General features: G+C 30.8%; 1 protein-coding gene across 2 annotated transcripts in view; it reads left to right on the top strand.

The window, feature by feature from the left end:
• LOC143075388 (microfibril-associated glycoprotein 4-like) overlaps positions 1-18625 on the top strand; it is a 121721-nt gene that overhangs the window by 50249 nt on the left and 52847 nt on the right. The window lies entirely within an intron of this gene.

The raw sequence follows: 18625 nt of genomic DNA, 5'->3' as shown, positions 1-18625 counted from the left end.
ATAGTCTTTTTACTAGAAATGGGTTAAGCTAGAGTATTGATATGAAGTTGTGGATTTGTAATCGATAATCAACTCGAGACTAAAGTCGCTCCGATGATTTTCGTTTACGAATCCACTACTACAGAATGACAGATATAAGCATTTTTATTGTCTGTTACCTGTGATTTCACTCTATCAAATTTTGCTTTCATACATAAATCCGAGTTTGCAGAAGCCGGTTATAATACCACCAAAATTATATAAGTGATTGATTGCAGTGCGTTACATTGTACTCGTTAGAATTTCATACTTGTTCATGTTGTTAAAGAGTCAATATGTCTAGCACACGAAGCTTGTTTGAATGGGTATACACACAATGTTTAACTGGTCAATTACAAGGAGGAAGGTCTACGTGTATTTAGTGTGTTATACACCAATGATGTCTGTGAAACTAATGAATTTTGTGAAATAAAGATGTAAAGTTTGAACATTGTCAATGTGATACTCCACTTTAACTATAGTACGTAATAGGTCAATGTGAATTGGTCATTTTGACATCGTAATCATACCGACTAAAACATGGATACTATGATCGATCATGCAAAAGCAGACGCCCTTTATCAGAGGTTGTCGTTTGTTTTCTGCCACAGTTATTGGTTTTCTCTGATGAATTGTTTTACATTTGCATCATGAAGCTTTCCACATGGTAACGTATTGGTTTTAATTATTGTTTAGGGACGTACGATACTCAAACGTTGTTTAGCGCTTCGGATGCTTGAAATGTATACAACGTTTTGTATTCATTTATTACATCACTGGATCGATAACTGTGCTGGAAGACTATCAGCTACCGCGGGTATCATCATTTTAGTAATCAGTTCTAAAGTTGTCCGTTTATAAATTGTTAAAAAACCTAAGGTTTGAATTACGTCAGGCAGTTGGCCTCACATGGATTTGGATATTTTATGAGTTACGTTTGGTCATATAACTCTTCAATTGTTAAGATTCTTATAAATCTTAGGCTTAAAAATATTTTGTTTCAGCGTTCCATTGATTGAGGTAAATTCAGAAAAGCGCTTCAAACGCATACAATTTATTCAAAGTGTTGTTTTCATTGTTTACATTCTCGTCTTTAGTTTCCGGTAAATATGTTTTTTTTTCAAATTGAAAATTATACCACATCCCCTTAGTTTTAGATGAACAGGTTTATTTTGCCAAAACCTCACCGTTTATTGTAATCTTCTAATATTACCCTAAAAAAGTGTCTTGTTTTAACGGTTCGTCTTAACGTTTGAGATGATGAAGCAGACAAGGTTTGCTAGATCTAGTAGTAATGTTTAATACATATATATCAACAATAAACAATAGTGGGTCTCACATCACCTAGTATGAACAGTTTTAATATATTGTAATCTGTATTGACAAATCAAACAGAAAAAAATGTATTTACTAGTTAAGTTGTTTCACTTTATATTTCCTGCCAAAACATGATGAAAATGCATAACACTGGTAATGAAAGTCATTCTTTCCACTCACGACTATATCGTAGAGGTCAGTGTTTTTGATGGCAGAAGCTGGATTACCTTGTTAAAATCACTGTCAATCGCCAGAAAGACTGAAAATCATAGTCAATTAAAATCGAAATCACCTGGGTTGAGCTAGGGGTTTAACTCATAACCCCAGTGTTGATATTCTAGAGATGAACTATGTAGACCATTGCGCTACGGATGCACCTAGAACACTATTATAAGGAAAGCTGAAGGGATGTAAGAAAAGGTCAGCCCTCTGAATATTTATTTTCTTTACACTATATCAATTTAAATCTTTAAAAACACTTCCCTTTTCCCTTTGAAAATGCTCCATCCCTACGCATCTTTTAAACGTTTTCTAAATGAGGGAGGCTAACCATCTTTCATGAAGTGCAAACAAACGTATTTATTTCCGCTTCAAACCATTGTTTCACTACTAAATGGTCTGTTCTTCTTACTAGTACACTTGGTACAATCAAAAACCTGATAATAAATTGTTCAAATAAGGCCTTTGAAAATAGAAGGATTAATTACTTTTAAAGTGTCAAAAACTCGTTGGAAGTACTTGATAAATTGCATGCATAAATTGGTGTTTTTGAATCTGTTTAAAGTTTTTATTTTCTACCATAAATACCACTTTACCCCACATTCTCATAAAAGAACAAATCACACCCCTAATTAAATGGGAAGTTGGAAAGTCAGTATGCGAATACATATCTTCAAACTCGTTTAGGTATTTTTTTAGTAGCAATAAACAAAAGAACTATGTCAATTAGACGTGCTTTGATACTATATCTGCCCTTGAATATTTAATAGATAACATTTTTGTTCGCTTTGGAAATTCCGTATATCGTCAATATACAGCATTCGTAAATATAACTCAACATGCAGACATCTTATACGTTCAGGTATTTCACATCCAATATTTTATGGTAATATGCTTTACAAAGCACAAAAATGTCAGTATTCACCTCAGAACCTAACAAAACCTTGCCTTTTAACAGACTTATTAAGGATATAGTTATGATACTGTTGTCAGGTCATTTAAGATTGCATATTTTGGCTTTAACATTGATTCACCTATAGGGTCTTTGCATCGGAATTAAACACATTTATTTTAAAACCAGTTGTTGGCATGACACGAATTATGTTCTTCTCATATATAATATAATGGTACTTACTAACTTACTAACGGGTTGGATTGTGCCTGATATTCAAATGATGAAGATATGCTTTTTCAATCAGTTTAATGGAGGTCTGTAGTCTGTTATTTATGTATTATTGTCATTTTGTTTATTTTCTTTTGTTGCCTCTTCTGTCAACGGACTCGGACTTCTCTTGAACTGAGTTTTACTGTGCGTATTGTTATGCGTGTATTTTTCTACATTATCTAGAGGTTTAGGGGGAGGGTTGAGATCTCAAAAAACATGTTTAGCCCCGCCGCATTTTTTGCGCCTATCCCAAGTCCGGAGCCTCTTGCCTTTGTTAGTTTTGTTTTATTTTTAAATTTAGTTTCTTTCATATAATTCGGAAATTAGTATGACGTCCATTATCACTTAGCTGGTGTAGATATTTGTTTAGGGGCCAGCTAAAGAACACCGCCGGGTGCGGGAGTTTCTCGCTATATTAAAGACCCATTGGTGACCTTCTGCTGTTCTATGTCTATGGTCGGGTTGTTGTCTCTTTGACACATTCCCCATTTTCATTCTTAATTTTAATTTTACATTTAAACAAAATCTATTTATGGAACTATAAATGTTCAGAAATTACAGAATTATACTAGAAGTAGAGTACAATGCAAATTATGTATTTTGTCAATTACTAGAGGAAAGCTAAGCCCAATAAATTAATATAACATACATATACAACGGTTAAAGTTCAAGTGAAATAAGAATGAAATTTGAAATATAACCAATAATTGAAGAAAAAAAACATTATTCTGTTATGGAACTATAAATGTTCAGAAATTACAGAATTATACTAGAAGTAGAGTGCAATGCAAATTATGTATTTTGTCAATTACTAGAGGAAAGCTAAGCCCAATAAATTAATATAACATACATATACAACGGTTAAAGTTCAAGTGAAATAAGAATGAAATTTGAAATATAACCAATAATTGAAGAAAAAAAACATTATTCTGTTTTCCACATCTCTAGAGAACCTTTGTTATGATATGTTTTATAACTTTCTAGTTTTTAATATTATTGCACTCGTTTTAATGTGTTTTTATGTGAATTTTATCGTTATTTTTGAACATCATAAAATCAATTCAAAAGGTCAAGTAGATATTAAAATGTTTTACCATAACAATTAGTTATAACAAAGCAGTGAACGAAGCGCCTAGCAATACCTAAACCTTGAATACATAAAAATACAATGATCCCAAACTTTGGAAAATAATACAAAAATTTGTTAAATCAAAAAATAGAAATTTATACAAAGAAATCTTTAAGATCAAAACTAATCAAGAAAACATGCTTTGACAAACTAAACATTCATTAACTGAATTACCTATACAATAGATACACGTTTTATTTAATAAACATGTGTAGCATCTACAAATCTATTGTGATAATTTATATATTGGAAAACAGTAATAACTCAATTAATTTTTCATCATACAATTCTTCTGTCCAATACACATTACAGATCAATAAAATTTTAAAATGTGAAAAAAGTTTGAATAATCTGAGTTATATTAAGACCTACGTTTTCTGATTTGGCAAAATTGTCAATTAAAGTGATTTTTAATCCTGGTATCTGTGATGAGTTTATTTGTCGTAGAATATTCTTCGAGCATTAGTTAATAAAGACACATAACCCAAAACGTATTTTGTAAAAGGGATTAAAAAGGACCTTTATCTTCGATGTTCAATATTTTAACAAATTTAAAACTTAGTACTCCATGTTTAAATGTTTTACGAGAAGATGTGGCTAATGCATTGAACAAAGAAAAACCTCTTTTTGTAATGGAAAATCAATTGATCATTCAGATGAAAAAAACATAATTAAATGGTAAATGTTATATGTTTGCAAATTTACAAATTTGTACTGAACTCTATTTGAAACATTCATATAAACATCATTAAATGAAGGACAACAGATACCAGAAGGAAATTCAAATTCATCAATCGAAAATAAACTCACAATGCCATGGCTAAAACGGACAAACAGACGAACAAAAGTACACAAAACACAACAAAGAACATTAAAGCTTAAGCAACACGAACCCTACTAAAAACTGAGGATGATACCAAATGTATTGCACCAGATGCGTATTTCGACATACATATCCCTTCATTGATGCTCGAGGCCAAACTATTTGACAAACCAAAATGTTTTAAAACAACAATGAACTTATAAAGGACTTTAACTATAATTAAATTCAGCTGATTGCAATTCAGGAGAAAAACGTCAACATTCAGTAGGAGAAGACAGTTACAGATAAAATATAACTTCGGATAACAAAAAGCCCCAAACATACGTCCTGTTTGTTTCGTTTCATTATTTTTGTTGTTGGGTTGTTTTACCTTTGACAAATAACTCACATCTAATGTGTTCATAGATTAAAAGACGGATACTTATATCAATTAACTTCAAATATATATACCTGAAAGAAGAGAGAAATAATTTTACTAGAAACTTTGATAATTCCTTATTTTCTTATCCATGATTTAGAACTTAGAACGAGACAAAAACTTCATTCATATCAGAACTATTTATATCAGAGAAAATAAACATTCGATTGAAAAAAGACAGCTGGCGTTAACTACGCTTTGAAACATGAAAAAGAACGTAGTTGGCAAACCTACAAAAAGATTTGAGAAGAAATATAAGTAGAAGAAGAAGATATTATCAATGATAAAAATTCAGTTAAATTTGCCGCATGCAACTTAACCAGGGAGAAATAATAATGTTCAAAATTTGGATATATGGATTCTCATGTTTTGTGCTGGCATCAACGACCACATCTAATTCTAATAAGGATGTAGAGGTTCGGTTACTTGACAATCAAAATGCTCCTTTAGTGGCCACTCTTGACATGTCGAAAGCAGACGAACGTATTAAGGAGTTTGTAGGTGATGCAATTGAAGAAAAAATGAAAACTATAGAAGAAACTGTAAAATCCAAGCAATTTTTAAGTGATGCACTTAAGGCGATAATGAGAGAGCAGAAAGGGAATTTTAAATCACAAATTTCTGACTTTGAAAGGAACTTGACTGATCAGTTAACAGATTACATTGATGAAAAAGTCGGCAAGATAAACAAAGAAAATGGTAAGAAAAATACTGTTATTTTCTTTAAATCTTTCTATTACATTTTTTCGTCGACAAAGATTCCCCATTTATTCACATTCCATGAACACACAAGAAAAACAGTCCCAATCGTAGGCCACACGTTAAGTTTTGTATAAATAAAAAGTGATGTGAGTTATACGTTACTGCGAATGCTACCAAACAATAAATGTAAAAACAGAATTCTAAACGGAAATACATGTATCGTATTTACAAATAAACTGCTTACAGCTTTTCAGGACATTTGAAAGAAACGGGCAGAAGTTTCGTACACTTCCAATTTTTGCCTTTTAAAAGTAATGATTCAACAAGCAAAATACCCACGGGGACCCCATTCAAAATGCATGACATATTAATAAAAAAAATAGAGAAAAAAAAATCATATGAGAAAATAAACTAAGATATGGACCATCATAATAGGCATCATTGGTGCCTAATACAAATTTTGCTGGATATATAATATGAAGATATCATTAAAATCATATGAATGTTGTAAAATACTTTCAATGGTACCCACAAATACGAAAATGTACTGTTATTCTCTAAGATATACTACGATATTGTTTGCTTAAATGGTAGTTTTTTTTATTTTTAAGACACATAGTACATGTAGTACATTGTATTAAGAAATTCCACAGTGATAAAACATCTCAATGCTTCTTTTATTTCGATTGACGGCCTCCTTTCGCAGAAATCATCATTGTCAATTCTTTGTAAAATATAAAATTTCATAATCTTCAAAACAAGACTGAAAAGATAATTTTGTGTTTGTTTCAACTTTACAAATATTATAAGATGGTCTTGATGTATAGATTATAGGTGCTGAAGAAAGAATCTTATTGTTTTACTTTTTATTTTTGTCGTTCTATTTTTGTCATGACTCGGTATTTTTTCATTTCCCCCTAATTGTATCTTTTTATCTTTTGACATTTCTGATGTGCATTTTAGACAAACCCGCCTCCTGTTTGTTTCCCCTTTTTTTACATTTACTTCATTTTAACTCTATCGAGAATTTGTTCATCATATACGGCACTTACTATAAACACTTTTTTGTGACGTCATTGTTTTTGATGAGTCTTTTAGTGCCGAAACTAGAGTCTGGTGTACACACGTTTTGTCCTGTAATCTATGATGAGATATTTACTCAACCATAATTATTGGCATCTTTATATGTCTGTTATGTATGTTTACAAAGTTTTGACTTCTGGATACAAACAATTGTCATATTAACCTTGCATGTCTGTTATGGAATTATAGAAGAAAATGTTATACTAGTTTAGCTATCTATAAAACAAGGTTTAACCTTCCCTTTTCCTCAATACATCGCGGAATAAAGTCAAGAAAATTGCAGTAACTGTCAGTTGACATTCATTACATTGATTGATATCGTTTGATTTTGTCTGTTTTGATTAGACTCCCGTTTTGAAAATATGACTTGGCGTTTAGTATTTTTGTACACTATTCAGTTACTCGATTGCATATGAAACATTTATCTAAATAGCAATAACGGGTCACTTTTTGACGGAATATGTTTTTTCAGTGATGCTCAAGTCAAACATGTTTGAAGAACCAAAACTAATCCAAAACATATAAAAATTATAAACCATTAACAACTAAAAAAATAGGTAAATTCAGCCAATTGAAATTCATAAGATAGATGATAACTTTTTTGTGTTGAACATGTTGCAAAAATGCAGATATTTCTAAACATGTTAGATACGTTATGTATTCATGAAAGAGATGAGTAATACTTTACTAAAACTTTGATTAATACTTCCCAAAATTTAGATATCACTGACAAACTTCAATTAATTGTATATCATGCATATCAAACGTATCTATCACTCTGAAAGATATGATAGAAAAAGGCAGCTGGCTTTAATTTTGCTATAAAACAGGAACAACAAAGTACTTAAAATATATAACATAAGAGATAAGGAATAACATTTAAAGAGGTTAGGCATTCAGATACATAAATTACTTAATGCATCAATTATCATAAAAAAATGTGTTCTGCCTTTTAGTAGTTTTAGAGAAAATACATACAAGTGACAGACCGATCAATTCACATTACGATTTATTTTCGACTTCCTTCTATAAAATAAAGTGGTTCAAGTCATAAGAAATAGACTAGTTACACTGTCAACTGTAATTTGTCTTAATCTTTGAATATCTTTGATCCCTTAAATTCATGCCATTAAAATGTTTATTCAACATCCTATTCAGCAATCAGAACATTGATAATTAAAACTTTAATGCAATAGATAAATACGGTGATATGAAAAAATAGTAAACCATTTGGACAGCAACTGGAAATATGGAAATATATTTGACAAATTGTTTTAAAAAAATACAATGCTAGATACTCTGACAAATTCATGAAAGTTTTGAATTAATAGCGCATGTTAGTATTTTTTACCCTCTTGGTATCTTTTGGCTTTTGACATTTTTTTATATATCTATTTTACACCACACATCTTTAACTAAAGGTATTTTTCAGGATTAAGGTGCTTATAATGCTTACCAAGTAGGATGGGGATCATAATTTCTTGGCCAACTTGATAAACAATATTCGAGCATTACAAAAGAAGAATAACAAAAACAAAATGAAATATTTCACGTCAACTTTTTTTTCGGACTATTTGCCACTGGACGTTAAGCAACCAACAATCAATCAATCATTTTTTTTGGACTAGAAACCATCGTTGGTGTACATTAGTTCTTTGATAGATTGAAAGTTCAACGATTTATATGTACCATTGAGTATATTTGGAGGATTATCAAATTTCGTGGTACTTAGCATCCTTAATTGATATCATTGAAAATGTTTCTTTCTGTAAAAATATTACCCATCCTACTTTACAAAGTTATTGACAAAATTATTTGAAATCCATTTAATATTACAACATTAAATTTGTTCCAACAGAAAAAAAACTTAGCAACCATACCACCTAAAAACACACAAACCCATACGTATCTCTTTTATTTTGTTTTTTTGCTATTCTTCGTTTTAAATGTAGGATATTGGTTTGATAGAAATAGACAAGTATCTTACTTACATGAAAGTCAGTATATGTAAGTCACATAAAGGTCTTCAACAGTGAGCACAACTCATACCGTGATATTAGCGAAAAAAGGCCCCAACACGATAACCTGTGAATATTGCAAACAGAAAACCAACGATCTGATTTACCATACACCATTGAACAAACATATTTATATATGCTTATCGTCTGAACCAGAGGTAAATCTACGACATATTCTATCCGTCCGTGATGTCGATGGTGAAACAAAGCTAAATAAAGGCAACAGTAGTATACCGCTGTTCAAAACTCGTAAATCTATGGACAAAAAACAAAATCGGGGTAACAAACTAAAACTGAGGGAAACACATTAAACATAAGAAGAGAACAACGACGCAACATTAAAATGTAACAGACATAGAAACGGACTATGCATTATACAAAATCTGATGAGAATATCAAATATAACATCAAAACCAAATACATGAATTTGGGATAGAAAAGTACCGTGACACGTATTATAGTAATGTGAATTCACACTCAAATATAAGAGAAAATAAACGACACAACGGAAACACAACGTTTAAATGTTACACACACAGAAACGAACTATAATATAACAATGGCAATTTTCCTGACTTAGTACAGGACATTTTTAAAGAAAAAAAAGTTTAAAGAAAAAAAAAACACATTCTGTATATATTATTCGTCGAAATAACAGACCAACAATCGTAAATTTGCAGCGGCCATTTGTTTTCTTCCCTGGCCGGGATTTGAACTCATGCAACTGAGATATCATTGATATCGTGGCACCAAATCGCTTTCACTATGCCCTGCGTGCTAGACCATACACTCGACCACATATATACTCGACAAAATTCAAGCTTTTGGTGTTCGGGTGTTACATTTCCACCTCAGTTTTATCCTGCTAACTGCACCGTTATAACGATATTTTTAAAATAACTATAAGGCCAAACAAAACAAAGTATGCCATTCATATATTGGGGGTGGGGTTGGGGTTGGAACTAAATCTATGATTGATAGTTTTCTAGTTGTCTAAAGAAGAAGAAAAAAGATTTCCTACATAAATCTTGGTTTTTTTTTTCTCTCAGAAAAAACAGGTGACCCCAAACAACGTCTGATTGATTGCGGGGATGTCGACTCGAATAAGGGAAGCGGAATTTTCAAGATATACCCAAAACATTCAAACCTTGGATTTGACGTCTACTGTGACTTTCAGATTGACAACACCGGATGGACAGTAGGTACTTTTATTGAAAATAAAATCAAGTTGACTAAAGCAATATTTTCTAACCTTTACAACAAATGTTAATAACTATATAAAAAGATTTATGTGATATGAGAATGTAAGCTGATTCCAGTTTAACTTATTTCTAAAATCAACAAAGGAGGGAATGAGATATGCAGTTTTTGAAATTGTTATCGCTCAACCGAAATGTGTGCTGAGATTTTATTCAAACAATTTCTTCAAAGCAGTGTAATGCAAGTTTTACGTTATAAAGACATGACATAAATTAGCGTGCTTTTGTTACAAAAAAAGTGAATAATATCAGTTTCATTTTAACTGTTTAAAATTTCTAAAATTGGACAAAAGAAAGCATTATATGCAATTTAAAAGTACCAAAAATAAATGAAATCCACTACGGAACATACAGAATTTGGTAGCTTGTTATAAGCAGAGTTTATTCTTTACAAATGTTGTAAAGTCATAACTAGCTATGACCGTTGATAATCCTGATTAAAAATGTCGTTACCCAAATAAAGATTTGCATTAACATTGGCTTAAATCAACTATAATGATCAATATTTCATTCCTTTAACGCGAACAGTTACTAACAATTGCGATTCTAAGAATAACAGTTAACTTGGTAAGCTCAGTTTGTGGTGAAATTAGTGAAAAGAGAGCGTTTGTCCACCCTATTAGATAAATCCATCAGCTAGAACTAAATAAGGAAGATCAACATTTTTTGGTTAAGAAAAATTTATACGCTGAAATAGGTCAATACTATTGATAGTATTAACTTTGAATGCTTATATGAAAGTCAGTAACTGTCCAGGTACAATAAAGCATTCAGGTAAAATATTGAATCAGGTTATTCTTTAAATGTGTATTTCATCATCTATTTTGCATCTGTTGTAACTCTTTATCATGTAGTTCAGTATTTTTGGGAATTTACTTTTTACTTGATAATTTGTCTATATCAGGAATGTTTAGTACTGTTAGTACTGGCTGTTTTATTTCTGCAATATAACAAAAACAAATAGGTTATCAAGGAAATATACAACTTTAGTTTTCTCTGTAGCAATTATTTAAAAGTTAACTTTTTTATATTTCGATTCAATTTTCTATACTTTTTAATTTACTTTTATTTCCATGAAAACCGACTTCCTTGCATAATACCAAATGTGTCAATATAATAACCAGTTCATTGATATATATTATGCAATTTATATTTGAAAATAGCACGATATGAACAATATCAATATTTCAATCGACAAAAATTCAGTCATTGTTTGTATAAACTTCAAACTGATTTAGATACGTTAAAACATGTAAAAATACTTGTCAGAAGGAAAGTTTACTTGTCGTTAAATTGTTCTACACGTAGAAGCTGATAAAAAATAATGAAATAAAAAGTCTAATTTATGAAGCCTTTTACTTTTGGCACAGTGGATACACCTACTATGGTATAACAGGAATAAAAAAAATGTAAATTTGACTATTATGTCGCTTTTATGCTCATTTGAAATACACATTTTGATTCTGAAATTGACTTTGTCTTAGTTAAAGTTAAATGATCAGAGAACAGTTTAAATGCACGTATGTACTCTATAAGTCAGCTACATTATATTACAAAGACAATGTAACTGTTTATAATGAAATGTTTTGTTAGGTATTTCAGAGAAGAATAAACGGGAAGACAGATTTTTACAGAGGATGGGAAACGTACGAAAATGGATTTGGAGATTTGGAGGCGGAATTTTGGTTAGGTAGATATGTTCTCTTATTTTTATAACTAAGAATGACTGACATTAGATTCTGAACTTAGTATAAACAGTAGCATATCACAAATAATGGTTTGTAAACGGCTCAAGACCAAGTTGTATGATCATATGCTATCTGTCACCATGTCCTGTTTCTGATATTTCTTTAGTACCATACAGGTTCTCTAGAAAAGCTTTTCTATTTGAGTGTGAATTCACATTACTATAAGACGTGTCACGGTACTTTTCTATGCTAAATTAATGTATTTAGTTTTGATGTTATATCTGTTATTCTCATCGGATTTTGTCTAATGCTTAGTCCGTTTCTGTGTGTGTTACATTTTAATGTTGAGTCGTTGTTCTCCTCTTATTTTTAATGCGTTTCCCTCAGTTTTAGTTTGTAACCCGGATTTGTTTTTTTCGAACAACGGTATACTACATGTACTACCGTTGCCTTTATTTATTAATTTCGATATTTCCCTAATCATTAATCTTTAGTTATCAACCTTTATTTTTATATTTTTTAGTCCTCGATACGTTATATTTGTATTGTTTTCTGATAAAGTCATGTTGATTATAAAGAAAGAAAATCACACGTTATAAATTTCAGGCAGCATTCTATATTTACCTTCATCACACTCAAAGCATATATTTGAAAGACAAGGTTGTATGAGAACCAAAATGTATGAGGTGCACATATTTCTCGGCTTTCAGAGTCGTTCTTGTTATCTTACTTCAACCAGAAATATCATGTGCCAATATTAGTATAGATATTTAATAGGTTACGGAAATTGATTACATGTTACGCCAGTGAATCGCCCACATAATGTATTCGTATTACCATGACTTAAAGTTATCAACAGCATTTTATGGCGTCCTATTTCATAAAAGATATCAGCGTTTTTATACATTAGAATAAGTAGAAAACGTTTACCTCTTACCAAAAGTGACACTTTACAAACGAAATTTTGAAGATTGATATAAGGCCAAGAGCAATACATAAGTAAAAATTGAAATGAAATCATTCTTTTAATATGTGAACGGCCATCGAATTACCATGCAAAAATCTAAAATACTTCGAAAAAAGTCGTTAGAAATACTGGTATTTGACATGTCATGCAAATAAGAAAATGATTTGCGTACTAAAGAGTAAGTTGCCATTTAAATATTTGGCGTCAAAATCACTTACAAGAACGAGAAGGGCTTATCAAAAGTAGACAATAAATACATGATATCAATTTGAAAATAATCTTGTATCATTATACGTTCAAACTAGGTGATGGGAGGGTTTAGTGCTTTCGTTTCAACCATAACGCATATTTTCTGTGTCTGTTCTTGACCACTAGTTTACTACCAAGTGCTTGCATTGAATGTTGTCTGTCAAAAATTTGTTCTTGTATTATTTAAGTATAAAAAAAATCAACACAGACCAAAGCATTAGGTTTGCCAGACGCGCGCTTCAATTATATAAAAATTATCAGTTTCGCTCTGATAAAAAGAGTTGAAAGACAAAATCAAGGATGAAGATCATGAGCATTTTAAATTAAAATAAATCCCCAAATATAAATCAGGCGTTACTTTCGTGTGATGATTTTTTCTATTCGGTTCAACATATATCCATACAAATGTCCAATCAATTTTGTAATTATCATCTGGTATTTATTTAGGTAACCAAAAAATACATACGATCACTGAGCAAGGAAACTACGAACTAAGAGTAGACATCTCCGACTTTGAAGGCAACAAAGCGTATGCAAGATATGTAACATTTTCTGTTAGTGATGCCTCTACCAACTATAGACTAACTGTTTCCGGCTACAGTGGGAATGCTGGTGAGTTAGAATTCATTAAAACAGAAAAACAAATAAAAACAACGGTCCAAATGGATTATCCGGAACAGCCATGGACGCCACCTTATTGAATGTAAATGTTTATAGTTGCAGATTCGAAAATATAATGGCCATATGCTCAACTTTAAAGACAGGTTTTGCTGTATTTCATCCAATATATATAGAAAAATAGTAAAAGATGTGATATGATTGCCAATGAAACATCTTTCCACAAGAGACAAAATGATTCAAGAAAAAACAGCTATAAGTTACCAAATGGTTTTCAACGATGAAAAATCCCGTATCACAAAGTCAGCCATAAACAATCCCAAGATGACAAATGTCAAACGGGAATATAACGGCCTTATTTATTTATAAATTAATAATAAAAACAAAAACAAAATATAAAACTCAGGAACAAACGACAACCATTGATTTACAGGCTTAGGATAGGCACATACATAATATCAGTCCCGCTATTGGTCGATTGGTGACAAAGCATGCGATACGGATGTTGTCATGTAATATTCTGTTTATCATATATTTAACTAGAATTAGATTTATGCGACATACTTTATTTTTTAAATCGTTCGAAAACATAACCAAGAAAAGAAAAAGGACCTATTTTTTTTTTAGAGACTTCCTAATATGTCTAATATTCACATCAACACACAGGGGATTTCTATATACACAGTTATTGGACAAAAATGAGTTTCCACGTTATTTATCAGATCGAAGGACCGTTGCAAAATGGGGCGGGGCAATCACTGTTTTTATGTTAATACTTGGATGGGCGAGATCTTTTTTTAATATGTATAGTTGATGGGCCAGAACTTATTTTATAGGAAAAATATTGCTATAATTTTGTCGGTGTGTAGGATATTTTTTTTGCGGGCACATAAAACACCAGAAAAACAAAAGTAATGAATGTAAAGTATCAAATCATGTAACATGACACAACAACATTTTAGAAATAATTAAATCATTTAACATGATAAAACGATATTTTAGAAATAATTAAATCATATCACAGAAAAAAAAAACCCATTTAAGATATAATTAAATCATGTAACAAAACAAAAAAAAAAAAACAGTTGAGAAGTAATTAAATCAGGTAACAGAAAAATAAAAAAAACATTTAATACAAATAATTTAATGGCACCTTATTTAATCATGCAACATGAAAACACAACATTTTAAAACTTTGAACAGCCAACAATTCTCACATGATTGGAGTTATCTCCCACGTATCAAAAGTTGTATTTTTCAAAGAACACTTTTTTGTTGAATATATTGAATGTGACTTTTTTCCATGGTAAAATCTTGTTATTTCAAACATCCCTGTCCAGTTTTGAAATAATCGATTCAATAGTTTGTGAGAAAAATATAGTATAATTCAAAACATCTAAAGCGATTCGATCAAAATTTCTTAGAAAATCCTAACCAAGACTCATCATGGTAGAATATAGAATGGACCAATAAATGATCAAATATTTATCTCATCTGCCTACAAACTGTTGAATATGATACAGAAGATGATTCAATGATAATGAATACCACTAATGGACGACCTCTTTGTCATCCTTATAACGTCTCTTTTGGTCCATTTATAGCTCTCATTTCCTCACGATTTCATTTTTTTAGGTCAAATAATTAAAACTCTATGGGTAACGTTCACTCATGTATGACAGAAATGTTGCAATACAGTCCCTACATATAACTTATGTGTAAACCGTGTCCAAAAGAGAGACATAACAACTTCCTCTTTTTTGTGAATACTTTGTTCTTACTGCTTTAAAAATAATTTCTATTTGCAATGAAATGTAGGATCAATTACCTACAACTGTCATATATTCAAGTGATAATTTTTTTGACCTATTTCGAATTTGACGTACTATGATTTGATGGTCTTTCGCCTAAAATTATACTTGTTTGTTAAATTCAGATTATATCTTCTGAACAATGCTTAATAATATAAAACAGCTATAGAAATAGATTTGCATACTGATTTATATTCACTTATTTCAAAATGACAGTATAACTTCGAGAGCACCTGTATCTAAAAAAAAAAAGGCAAATTATACCATAGGCTGTCCTTTATAACAGGATTCAATGATAGATAATTTTATATTATGGATAATATTCTATATTAATCTTTAAAATAGATGCATGTATATATAGCATGATTACACCTTATGTAAGAATGCTGTCTTTTGATTGGTTGAGAACCAGTGTATTTTTTGCACATTCTAACTTTTATTCCTCATTTAAAAAGAATTTGCCTTTTGTTCACCACTGCTGGTGAATTTGCCTCAAATACCATGGTATTTGCCATTTTGGATATTCCTTTTTTACCCTCGCAAGCCTGTTCCCGCCATAATTATTCGGAACCTTTCTCAATTATCCCGATTGATAAGACAACTTGGTTAAACACTATTGATTTAGTTAAATCGAAAACTGTATGACATATATACATATAAAGAGGGAAAAAATATGTCTGTACAAATGAACAATTTAATGATGGAATAACAATGACATTTACACATATAGATACCATGACGTTACAAAAAAAACCAGCACTAACATACATGTATAATTCCCGCGGTACTACGAATACCATTCACATGTACAAACAGTATCAATCAAAATATATTCGGTGTAATACAAAAAAGATATATCATGTTATGGAGGTTTTTTTTGCGAAAAAGACCAGTCTTGGGACCAAATTTCCCTCCCTTGACTGGTATTTTTCGCAAATACTCCTCCATAACATGATATATCTGTTCAATATTTTGTTCCATTATATTTCAAGGACCAAGCAGGATATAATTAAGGTACCTGTATTAAAGGAACAACCGAAAGGTTTTTATTAAATAATTGTTGTGGTGCAATTAAACGATATGCAGATTATTATTATGACTTCCATTATCACTAAACTAGTATACATATTTGTTCAGGGACGGCCAGGGCCAGCTGAAGGACGCCTCCGTGTGGGTGAGTTTCACGCTACGTTGAAGACCTATTGATTGCCTTCGCCTGTTGTCTGCTCTTTGGTCGGGTTGTTGTCGCTTTGACACATTCTCTATTTCTATTCTCAATTTTATGTTTAACTCCTATGTTGTGAATTGACTTGATTAGAAATGTAAAATGGCATATGAATTCAACAAAAACTGTTAGAAAAGGGGATATAACTATTGATTAGCAATATAATTTACTATCATTTTAAGAAAAGATCATTGATGAGTTTCACATGTTTTAGACTTATACTACGTTCTGAATTCAACTTGATATTGATAGATGAAACAATCTACGCACATTGAATCTAGCACAATACATAACATATACACAGCTTTTAATGTATATGAAGATGTGAATCAGAAATGTTTGCTCTTAAAAAGGGGAAATAACTCCTGCTATCTAATGTTTTCCAAATATACATGACTAAACCAGGTATGATATATTACAGACATTGCTACTTTAAAATGATAGTTAAGCATTTAAGCATTTAAGACCTGTTGGTGACCTTCTGCTGTTGTCTGCTCTATGGTCGGGTTGTTGTCTCTTTGCACATTCCCCATTTCCATTCTCAATTTTAACATTAAAAACTACCACTTATTCAATTATTTAAATGAAACAGAGACTTAAAAAGAGTTACATTAAACTGTTTTGAATTGAATAAGATCTGAGATTTTAGAATAAATATAAACTTAGTACATGTAAAATAATGGTTAATATTTCTTCATATGTGCATAAATTGTTTGAATATTATTATTAAAGGCTGGATGCTATAGTGTTCTATAACTTTTGTAATTGTAATGATTATAAGTATATTGTATCAGGCTGTACTTCAGATAAAATCAAATCTATACATCTATATTCATATTGGATTTAAACAACAATTTATGTAATTAACTAGCACATTTTGTATTTAGTATTACAACAAAGTCTATTCATTGATTTTTTTTAACAAAAAGGTAGATGGGCAAGAAATTTTTTGCACAATTGAAAAGGATAGGCATTAATCTTTTTAATGAAACAATATTTAGAAAGTCCCGGTCTATCCCCCTGAATAATATCGAACGGTCCCTAAAAGACTTTTTGTATCTGTTTTATAAAAATCGCTCATAAAGTTACTGGGTATTTTTTTTTTAAACATAAAGTTTAGTTGAAATGATAGAATATTTTTTAGGTGGGAACTCACTTTTTTCCCATGCCAGGAAATACAGCAACTGACGTTATAGCTAAAAAGTTGACGCCATTTGATTTATGACGTTACGCCAGGTATGCGATACGGATTCAGACATGCGATAATGGGTATTCGATACAGGTTTAGCTATGCGATACAAGGGAGCAAATGTATGCGACACAGGGTACATGTAGTTGATACAGACTAGAAAAAGAACCCTTATTAGATATACATAATTGCTGTATTTTGTAATAAAAAATATAATAAATGTAAATTATAACATGGTATTTTTAATATCATACCACTTATTAGTCATAGGTTATGATATTAGCCGAGAGCCGACCATGGGCTGATAAGAGGTCTGATATAAATAATGTTATGTTCTTTTATCATATGTTTCATCAGAAGTCATACAGACAACAACAATTTGTTAAGCTCTGAACAAATGTATTTGTTTTGTTTTTTTATAACAATATTTTCCTGATTCCTATTAATTTTTATCCAACTTTGCTATATTTCACACAAAAAAACGTATTATTTAGGTGTATTTTCTGGAATGTGCCGAATGACGTCGAAATGTCATTCTACAATAACCGGAAGCAGTCAATATAAGACGGAATATATGTACATCTCCGTACCATTATACAATTATTTTATATAAGTATATTTTAAATGAATTTATATAACAGTAACAAAAGAGATTGATACGTCAAAACTAACGGTTATAATACATGTATGCATGTTCAGGACGATAACGTGATGCTTATGTCATATA

Source organism: Mytilus galloprovincialis, chromosome 5 (genome assembly GCF_965363235.1).
Source record: "Mytilus galloprovincialis chromosome 5, xbMytGall1.hap1.1, whole genome shotgun sequence".
In the NCBI taxonomy this organism is placed as follows: Eukaryota; Metazoa; Mollusca; class Bivalvia; order Mytilida; family Mytilidae; genus Mytilus; species Mytilus galloprovincialis.
This window is presented reverse-complemented; position numbering and strand designations above follow the sequence as displayed.